Here is a 10,000-nt window from a genome sequence, read left to right as displayed (position 1 = left end):
AATCGGGCTTGCCGGGTGGCAATAGAGGCAAACCTGCAAATCCGGAGGAATCCCCGCACCTGGGTAACCGGCTGACGCCGGCCGGTGGGGGCCGCTCCGATGGCAAGTCGTGGTTACCAAAAGGTTAGAGGGGAAAAGGGAAAGGGAGGTGTCCGGGGGCGGTCGTCACAAGTGACCTGGGCGGCGTCGGGCCCAGGATTTTATCCGTGCGGTAAATGGCGGAAACGTGTCCGTCATAGCGCCCCCTAGTCGGGCACGCAGTAGGACCGAGCCCCTGTCGCTCCGGCCCTGGGAAAGCCCCGAGAGGCTGGGTCAAATCGGGTCTTTCAATTTTTATGTTTGTCCATCCAGGGTGTCCGTGTCCCCTGATGTGTCCGTGATAGCGCCCCCTAGGCGGGCACGCCGTAGGACCGAGCCCCTGTCGCTCCGGCCCTGGGAAAGCCCCGAGAGGCTGGGTCGAATAAGGTCTTTCAATTTTTTATGTTTGTCCACCCAGGGTGTCCGTGTCCCCTGGTGTGTCCGTCATAGCGCCCCCTAGGCGGGCACGCCGTAGGACCGAGCCCCTGTCGCTCCGGCCCTTGGAAAGCCCCGAGAGGCTGGGTCAAATCGGGTCTTTCAATTTTTATGTTTGTCCATCCAGGGTGTCCGTGTCCCCTGATGTGTCCGTGATAGCGCCCCCTAGGCGGCCGTGCAGTAGGACCGAGCCCCTGTCGCTCCGGCCCTTGGAAAGCCCCGAGAGGCTGGGTCAAATCGGGTCTTTCAATTTTTATGTTTGTCCACCCAGGGTGTCCGTGTCCCCTGGTGTGTCCGTCATAGCGCCCCCTAGGCGGGCACGCCGTAGGACCGAGCCCCTGTCGCTCCGGCCCTGGGAAAAGCCCCGAGAGGCTGGGTCGAATCAGGTCTTTCAATTTTTTATGTTTGTCCACCCAGGGTGTCCGTGTCCCCTGGTGTGTCCGTCATAGCGCCCCCTAGGCGGGCACGCCGTAGGGCCGAGCCCCTGTCGCTCCGGCCCTGGGAAAAGCCCCGAGAGGCTGGGTCGAATCAGGTCTTTCAATTTTTTATGTTTGTCCACCCAGGGTGTCCGTGTCCCCTGGTGTGTCCGTCATAGCGCCCCCTAGGCGGGCACGCCGTAGGGCCGAGCCCCTGTCGCTCCGGCCCTGGGAAAAGCCCCGAGAGGCTGGGTCGAATCAGGTCTTTCAATTTTTATGTTTGTCCATCCATGGTTTAAATGTCCCGAAATGTGTCCGGGATAGCGCCCCCTGGCCGGGCGCGCACTCAGGACCGAGCCCCTGTCGCTCGAGTCCTGGAAGTCCTTAAGAAAGAGGCTGGTCTGAAATCAGGTCGAAAAAATTTTTATGTTTGTCCATCCATGGTTTAAATGTCCCGAAATGTGTCCGGGATAGCGCCCCCTGGCCGGGCGCGCACTCAGGACCGAGCCCCTGTCGCTCGAGTCCTGGAAGTCCTTAAGAAAGAGGCTGGTCTGAAATCAGGTCGAAAAAATTTTTATGTTTGTTCTTCCAGGGTGTCCATGTCCCTAAATGTGTCCGAGATAGCGCCCCCTAGGCGGCCACGCATGTCCGCGTGAGCCCCTGTCCTCAGAGCCTGGAAGAACCATTCGAAAAAAGAACCATCGAAAAGAGGGGGAAAATCCAACTTTTGAGTCCCAAAATAGCTCACTTTGACTCGGACACATTTCCTGCCAATTCGGCCTGTCTAAGCCTGGCGCACCTACTAACGTGATGGGGGTGTTTTGGTAGACCTGGTAAAAACAGGGAAAATCGAAAGAGGCTTAAAGTAGGCTAGAACTCAAGCCTCTCTCGTTGTTGGACTTAGAAAAAATCCGGCTCGAAAAATAAATCCCATTGAAATGCATTGGGCTTGGCGCTGGGATTTTTTTCTAAGTATGTGAACGAAAGAGGCTAAGGAGGCTGGAAGTTAGGCCTCTCTCGTTGTTGGACTTAGAAAAAATCCACTTTTTTTGCACGGGATTTTTTCTAAGTGTCACATGGAAGAGGCTAAACAGGCTGGAGGCCAGGCCTCTCTCGTTGTTGGACTTAGAAAAAATCCCAAAAGTGGACACTCTGACAAAATCACGCATGTTGACACTTAGGCAAAAAATCCAACTTTTGCTCCACGGAAGAAAGAGGCTAAGGAGGCTGGAACTTAGGCCTCTCTCGTTGTTGGACTTAGAAAAAATCCACTTTTTTTGCACGGGATTTTTTCTAAGTGTCTCATGGAAGAGGCTAGACAGGCTGGAGGCCAGGCCTCTCTCGTTGTTGGACTTAGAAAAAATCCCAAAAGTGGACACTCTGACAAAATCACGCATGTTGACACTTTGGCAAAAAATCCAACTTTTTTGGACTTGGCCCGGCTTTTCTTCCATTTGTCCCCCACTTGGGCTGGTTCACTCCTGGGTATCTTTTGGTCATTCCCGGGGGCCCCGGAGCTCGCGCAGCTCGCTGCGGGACTTCTGGAACTCCATCCTGGGTAGGATTTTTAATCAATTTCGGACCTTTTTCCAACTTTTTCTCAAATTGTCCCCCACTTTTGATGGTTCACTTCTGGGTGCCTTTTGGTCATTCCCGGTGTTCCTGCGGCTCGTGCAGCTCGCTGCGGGACTTGTGGAACTCCATCCTGGGTAGGATTTTTAATCAATTTCGGACCTTTTTCCAACTTTTTCTCAAATTGTCCCCCACTTTTGATGGTTCACTTCTGGGTGCCTTTTGGTCATTCCCGGTGTTCCTGCGGCTCGCGCAGCTCGCTGCGGGGCTTCTGGAACTCCATCCTGGGTAGGATTTTTAATCAATTTCGGACCTTTTTCCAACTTTTTCTCAAATTGTCCCCCACTTTTGATGGTTCACTTCTGGGTGCCTTTTGGTCATTCCCGGTGTTCCTGCGGCTCGTGCAGCTCGCTGCGGGACTTGTGGAACTCCATCCTGGGTAGGATTTTTAATCAATTTCGGACCTTTTTCCAACTTTTTCTCAAATTGTCCCCCACTTTTGATGGTTCACTTCTGGGTGCCTTTTGGTCATTCCCGGTGTTCCTGCGGCTCGTGCAGCTCGCTGCGGGGCTTCTGGAACTCCATCCTGGGTAGGATTTTTAATCAATTTCGGACCTTTTTCCAACTTTTTCTCAAATTGTCCCCCACTTTTGATGGTTCACTTCTGGGTGCCTTTTGGTCATTCCCGGTGTTCCTGCGGCTCGCGCAGCTCGCTGCGGGGCTTCTGGAACTCCATCCTGGGTAGGATTTTTAATCAATTTCGGACCTTTTTCCAACTTTTTCTCAAATTGTCCCCCACTTTTGATGGTTCACTTCTGGGTGCCTTTTGGTCATTCCCGGTGTTCCTGCGGCTCGTGCAGCTCGCTGCGGGACTCGTGGAACTCCATCCTGGGTAGGATTTTTAAACAATTTGGTACTTTTTCCTCCTTTTCCTCCATTTTTCCCCCACTTTCGCTGGTTCACTTCTGGGTGCCTTTTGGTCATTCCCGGTGTTCCTGCGGCTCGTGCAGCTCGCTGCGGGACTCGTGGAACTCCATCCTGGGTAGGATTTTTAAACAATTTGGTACTTTTTCCTCCTTTTCCTCCATTTTTCCCCCACTTTCGCTGGTTCACTTCTGGGTGCCTTTTGGTCATTCCCGGTGTTCCTGCGGCTCGTGCAGCTCGCTGCGGGACTTGTGGAACTCCATCCTGGGTAGGATTTTTAAACAATTTGGTACTTTTTCCTCCTTTTCCTCCATTTTTCCCCCACTTTCGCTGGTTCACTTCTGGGTGCCTTTTGGTCATTCCCGGTGTTCCTGCGGCTCGTGCAGCTCGCTGCGGGACTTGTGGAACTCCATCCTGGGTAGGATTTTTAAACAATTTGGTACTTTTTCCTCCTTTTCCTCCATTTTTCCCCCACTTTCGCTGGTTCACTTCTGGGTGCCTTTTGGTCATTCCCGGTGTTCCTGCGGCTCGTGCAGCTCGCTGCGGGACTTGTGGAACTCTACCCTGGGTGGGATCATATGATTTTCAACCCATTTTGGACCTTTTTCCCGACTTTCCCTCCATTTCCCTCCCACTTTCGATGGTCCACTCCTGGGTGTCTTTTGGTCATTCCCGGGACCCGGGAAGCCTCGGGCCTGCGGCGGGACTTGTGGATCTCCATGCTGGGCATGATTTTATGAGTTTTCTGGACTTTCTCTTCCCCGGGACCCGGGAGGCACGCGGCTGGACGTTATGCCCCCTAAAATCCCTCCCTTTGCTCGTAAGGCCAATTTTCCTCCGGATTTACTCTCTATAGACCCCAAGGAAAAAAATACCCGACCGGCGTCCATTTTTGACATCGGTCTCCAATCTAGGGCACGCGGGCCGAAAGCGGTACGCCGGTTCCGAAATCCGGCCCCCGCATTTTTTGGGTATTTTTTGAAAAAAATGGCATTTTTGGGACCGGGGGGACTTGCTGGACTCAGTCCCGGGTGCGGATTTTGAAAACTTTGAGGACTTTTGGATTTTCCCCCAGCTTTTCTCCCCCACTTGCAGTTTGACTTTGCGGGGTGCGTTACGGCTGTGCCGGGCGTCCCTGGACTCGGGTGGCCAGCTGCGGGGCTGGTGGGGGACTGATTTTTGAACACTTTGAGGACTTTTGGCTACTATGCCAGCTTTTCTCCCCCACTTGCAGTGTGACTTTGCGGGCCTTGTTACGGAGGTGCCGGGCTTCCCTGGACTCGGGTGGCCAGCTGCGGGACTCGTGGGACTGATTTTGGAACACTTTGAGGACATTCAACTTCTTTCCCAGCTTTTTTCCCCTCCACTTCCAGTTTGACTTTGCGGGGTGCGTTATGGACGTGCTGGGCATCCCGGAACTCGGGCGGCCGGCTGCGGGACATTTTGCCCTCCTCCAAACCCCAGCCCTCTTTGTTTATCATGCCTATTTTCTGCTGGACACACACCCTCTCTTTTGAGCTGCCTCTTTTTTTAAATTTGGATATGATTTATTGATGAATGGATTTGTTTTCCCCTTTTTAAATGATGGTTGATGTCTACCTTTTTAATACTTGCTTCTGGCTGCAGCCGAGACTTACAGTGTGATGCATCCAACCCCAACCCTGGTTTTTGTTTCCCTTAAAAACTTGGGGAAATGGACAGCTTTTGGGGGGGGCACTTCCAGCAAATGGAGGGACCTATTTGGAATTCCCCACCCGGGTGGAGATCCACGGCGAGCCGGCCTTCCTAAAGGGACAGCAACATGGACACTCTGCCATCATTGCAGCTTCTTTTTTTTTGGGGGGCACTCTGTCATATTTCCAGCTTTTTTTCGTGCTGACTTCCAGCAAATAGAGGGACCTGTTTTGAATTCCCTACCCGGGTGTAGATCCACGGCAAGCCGGCCTTCTTAAAGGGACAGGCACCCCCCTGTCCCTTGACACCTGCTTCCCTCCTCGGCGTCACCGAAATCCCACAAAATGACTCAAAATAGGGCCCCAAATGACATCACTCGGTCCGGTTCTTTGGGTCTCACTCGGGGGCTTCTTTGACTCTGGAAGGCATGGTGAACCAAAAGTAGACACTTGGAAAAAATCCCCACTTTACAAGTTGACACTTTGAAAAAAAATCCCGACTTTATAAGTTGACACTTAGAAAAAATCCCCACTTTATTTTGGAAAGGTTGGTACACCAAAAGTGGACACTTAGAAAAAATCCCCACTTTATTTTGGAAAGGTTGGTACACCAAAAGTGGACACTTAGAAAAAATCCCCACTTTATTTTGGAAAGGTTGGTACACCAAAAGTGGACACTTAGAAAAAATCCCGACTTTGACTTTCGCAGGTCTATTACACTAAAAGTTGACACTCTGTCATATTTCCAGCTTTTTTTTGTGCTGACTTCCAGCAGATAGAGGGACCTATTTTGAATTCCCTACCCTGGTGCAGAACCACGGCAAGCCGGCCTTCCTAAAGGCACAGGCACATGGACACTCTGCCATAAGTGCAGCTTTTTCTTCTAAGGGTGCAGCGGCGGCGGAAGTCCACCGGAGGGCTCCAAATCCCCGCTTTCCTTTTTAGGCTTAAAGTGGCTTTTCCCTCCTTAAAAACTTGGGGAAATGGACAGCTTTTTGGGGGGGCACTTCCAGCAAATAGAGGGACCTATTTGGAATTCCCCACCCGGGTGGAGATCCACGGCAAGCCGGCCTTCTTAAAGGGACAGGCACATGGACACTCTGCCATCATTGCAGCTTCTTCTTTTTTTTTTTCCCCTGTCATATTTCCAGCTTTTTTGTGCTGACTTCCAGCAAATAGAGGGACCTGTTTTGAATTCCCTACCCGGGTGTAGATCCACGGCAAGCCGGCCTTCTTAAAGGGACAGGCACCCCCCCTGTCCCTTGACACCTGCTTCCCTCCTCGGCGTCACCGAAATCCCACAAAATGACTGAAAATAGGACCCCAAATGACATCACTCGGTCCGGTTTTTTGGGTCTCACTCGGGGGCTTCTTTGACTCTGGAAGGCATGGTGAACCAAAAGTGGACACTTGGGAAAAAAATCCCCACTTTACAGGTTGACACTTGGAAAAAAATCCCCACTTTATAAGTTGACACTTAGAAAAAATCCCGACTATATAAGTTGACACTTAGAAAAAATCCCCACTTTATTTTGGAAGTGTTGGTACACCAAAAGTTGACACTTAGAAAAAATCCCGACTTTATTTTGGAAGGGTTGGTACACCAAAAGTTGACACTTAGAAAAAATCCCGACTTTATTTTGGAAGGGTTGGTACACCAAAAGTTGACACTTAGAAAAAATCCCAACTTTTACACTTAGAAAAAATCCAGCTTTTTGTTGCTGACTTCCATCAAATAGAGGGACTTTTTCCATGTTTCTTAACCGGGTGTCGATCCAAGGCGGGTGGGCCTTCTGGAAGCGACACCCTCCTTGACACTTAGAAAAAATCCAGCTTTTTGTTGCTGACTTCCATCAAATAGAGGGACTTTTTCCATGTTTCTTAACCGGGTGTCGATCCAAGGCAGGTGGGCCTTCTGGAAGCGACCCTCTCCTTCACACTTAGAAAAAATCCAGCTTTTTGTTGCTGACTTCCATTAAATAGAGGGACTTTTTTCATTTTTCTTAACCGGGTGTCGATCCAAGGCAGGTGGGCCTTCTGGAAGCGACACCCTCCTTGACACTTAGAAAAATTCCAGCTTTTTGTTGCTGACTTCCATTAACTAGAGGGACTTTTTTCATTTTTCTTAACCGGGTGTCGATCCAAGGCGGGTGGGCCTTCTGGAAGCGACACCCTCCTTGACACTTAGAAAAAATCCAGCTTTTTGTTGCTGACTTCCATCAAATAGAGGGACTTTTTCCATGTTTCTTAACCGGGTGTCGATCCAAGGCGGGTGGGCCTTCTGGAAGCGACACCCTCCTTGACACTTAGAAAAAATCCAGCTTTTTGTTGCTGACTTCCATCAAATAGAGGGACTTTTTCCATGTTTCTTAACCGGGTGTCGATCCAAGGCGGGTGGGCCTTCTGGAAGCGACACCCTCCTTGACACTTAGAAAAAATCCAGCTTTTTGTTGCTGACTTCCATCAAATAGAGGGACTTTTTCCATGTTTCTTAACCGGGTGTCGATCCAAGGCAGGTGGGCCTTCTGGAAGCGACCCTCTCCTTCACACTTAGAAAAAATCCAGCTTTTTGTTGCTGACTTCCATTAAATAGAGGGACTTTTTTCATTTTTCTTAACCGGGTGTCGATCCAAGGCAGGTGGGCCTTCTGGAAGCGACACCCTCCTTGACACTTAGAAAAATTCCAGCTTTTTGTTGCTGACTTCCATTAACTAGAGGGACTTTTTTCATTTTTCTTAACCGGGTGGTGATCCAAGGCAGGTGGGCCTTCTGGAAGCGACACCCTCCTTGACACTTAGAAAAAATCCAGCTTTTTGTTGCTGACTTCCATCAAATAGAGGGACTTTTTTCATTTTTCTTAACCGGGTGTCGATCCAAGGCAGGTGGGCCTTCTGGAAGCGACACCCTCCTTGACACTTAGAAAAAATCCAGCTTTTTGTTGCTGACTTCCATTAACTAGAGGGACTTTTTTCATTTTTCTTAACCGGGTGGTGATCCAAGGCAGGTGGGCCTTCTGGAAGCGACACCCTCCTTGACACTTAGAAAAAATCCAGCTTTTTGTTGCTGACTTCCATCAAATAGAGGGACTTTTTTCATTTTTCTTAACCGGGTGTCGATCCAAGAATGGTGGGCCTTCTGGAAGTGACACCCTCCTTGACACTTAGAAAAATTCCAGCTTTTTGTTGCTGACTTCCATCAAATAGAGGGACCTATTTGGAATTCCCCACCCGGGTGGAGATCCACGGCAAGCCGGCTTTCCTAAAGGGACAGGCACATGGACACTATTCGCAGCTTCTTTTTTTTTTTTTGGCACTGACTTCCAGCTAAGGGTGCAGCGGCGGCGGAAGTCCACCGGAGGGCTCCAAATCCCCGCTTTCCTTTTCAGGCTTAAAGTTGCCTTTCCCTCTTTAGAGCCTTGGGCAAATGTACAGCTATATTTTGTGCTGACTTCCAGCAAATAGAGGGACCTATTTTGAATTCCCTACCCGGGTGTAGATCCACGGCAAGCCGGCCTTCTTAAATGGACAGGCACCCCCCTCCCGGAACACCTGCTTCGCTCCTCGGCGTCACCGAAATCCCACAAAATGACTCAAAATAGGGCCCCAAATGACATCACTCGGCCCGGTTGTTTAGGTCTCACTCTGGGGCTTCTATGACCCTGGAGGGCATGGTACAGCAAAAGTGGACACTTAGAAAAAATCCCGACTTTTAAAAGTTGACACTTAGAAAAAATCCCGACTTTATTTTGGAAGGGTTGGTACGCGAAAAGTTGACACTTAGAAAAAATCCCGACTTTGTTTTGGAAGGGTTGGTACTCCAAAAGTTGACACTTAGAAAAAATCCCGACTTTGTTTTGGAAGGGTTGGTACTCCAAAAGTTGACACTTAGAAAAAATCCCGACTTTGTTTTGGAAGGGTTGGTACTCCAAAAGTTGACACTTAGAAAAAATCCCGACTTTGACACTTAGAAAAATTCCAGCTTTTTTCCCCTCTGACTTCCATCAAATAGAGGGACTTTTTTCATGTTTCTTAGCCGGGTGTCGATCCAAGGCGGGCGGGCCTTCTGGAAGCGACACCCTCCTTGACACTTTGTCATATTTTCAGCTTTTTTGTGCTGACTTCCATTCAATAGAGGGAATTTTTTTCATGTTTCTTAACCGGAATGTGATCCAAGGCGGGTGGGCCTTCTGGAATGGACACCCGCCTGGACACTTAGGGTTAGGGTTAGGGTTAGGGTTGGGATTAGGGTTAGGGTTAGCGGGGCGTTCTTGAAGGGACTCCCTCCGGAACACCTTGTCATATTTCCAGCTTTTTTCCTCTGACTTCCATCAAATAGAGGGACTACTTTTGACTTATCGACCCGGCTGGTGATCCAAGGCCGGGGGGCCTCCTGGAAGGGACCCCCGCCTGGACACCTAGGGTTAGGGTTAGGGTTAGGGTTGGGATTAGGGTTAGGGTTAGGGTTAGGGTTAGCCAGCTTTTTGTTGCTGACGGCGGGTGGGCCTTCTGGAAGCGACACCCTCCTAGATACTCTGTCATATTTGCAGCTTTTTGTTGCTGACTTCCATTAAATAGAGGGACTTTTTTCATTTTTCTTAACCGAGTGGTGATCCAAGGCGGGTGGGCCTTCTGGAAGCGACACCCTCCTTGACACTTAGAAAAATTCCAGCTTTTTGTTGCTGACTTCCATTAACTAGAGGGACTTTTTTCATTTTTCTTAACCGGGTGGTGATCCAAGGCGGGTGGGCCTTCTGGAAGCGACACCCTCCTTGACACTTAGAAAAAATCCAGCTTTTTGTTGCTGACTTCCATTAACTAGAGGGACTTTTTTCATTTTTCTTAACCGGGTGGTGATCCAAGGCGGGTGGGCCTTCTGGAAGCGACACCCTCCTTGACACTTAGA

Source organism: Nerophis ophidion, unplaced genomic scaffold (genome assembly GCF_033978795.1).
Source record: "Nerophis ophidion isolate RoL-2023_Sa unplaced genomic scaffold, RoL_Noph_v1.0 HiC_scaffold_215, whole genome shotgun sequence".
NCBI lineage: Eukaryota > Metazoa > Chordata > Actinopteri > Syngnathiformes > Syngnathidae > Nerophis > Nerophis ophidion.
Note: the sequence above shows the minus strand (reverse complement) of the source record.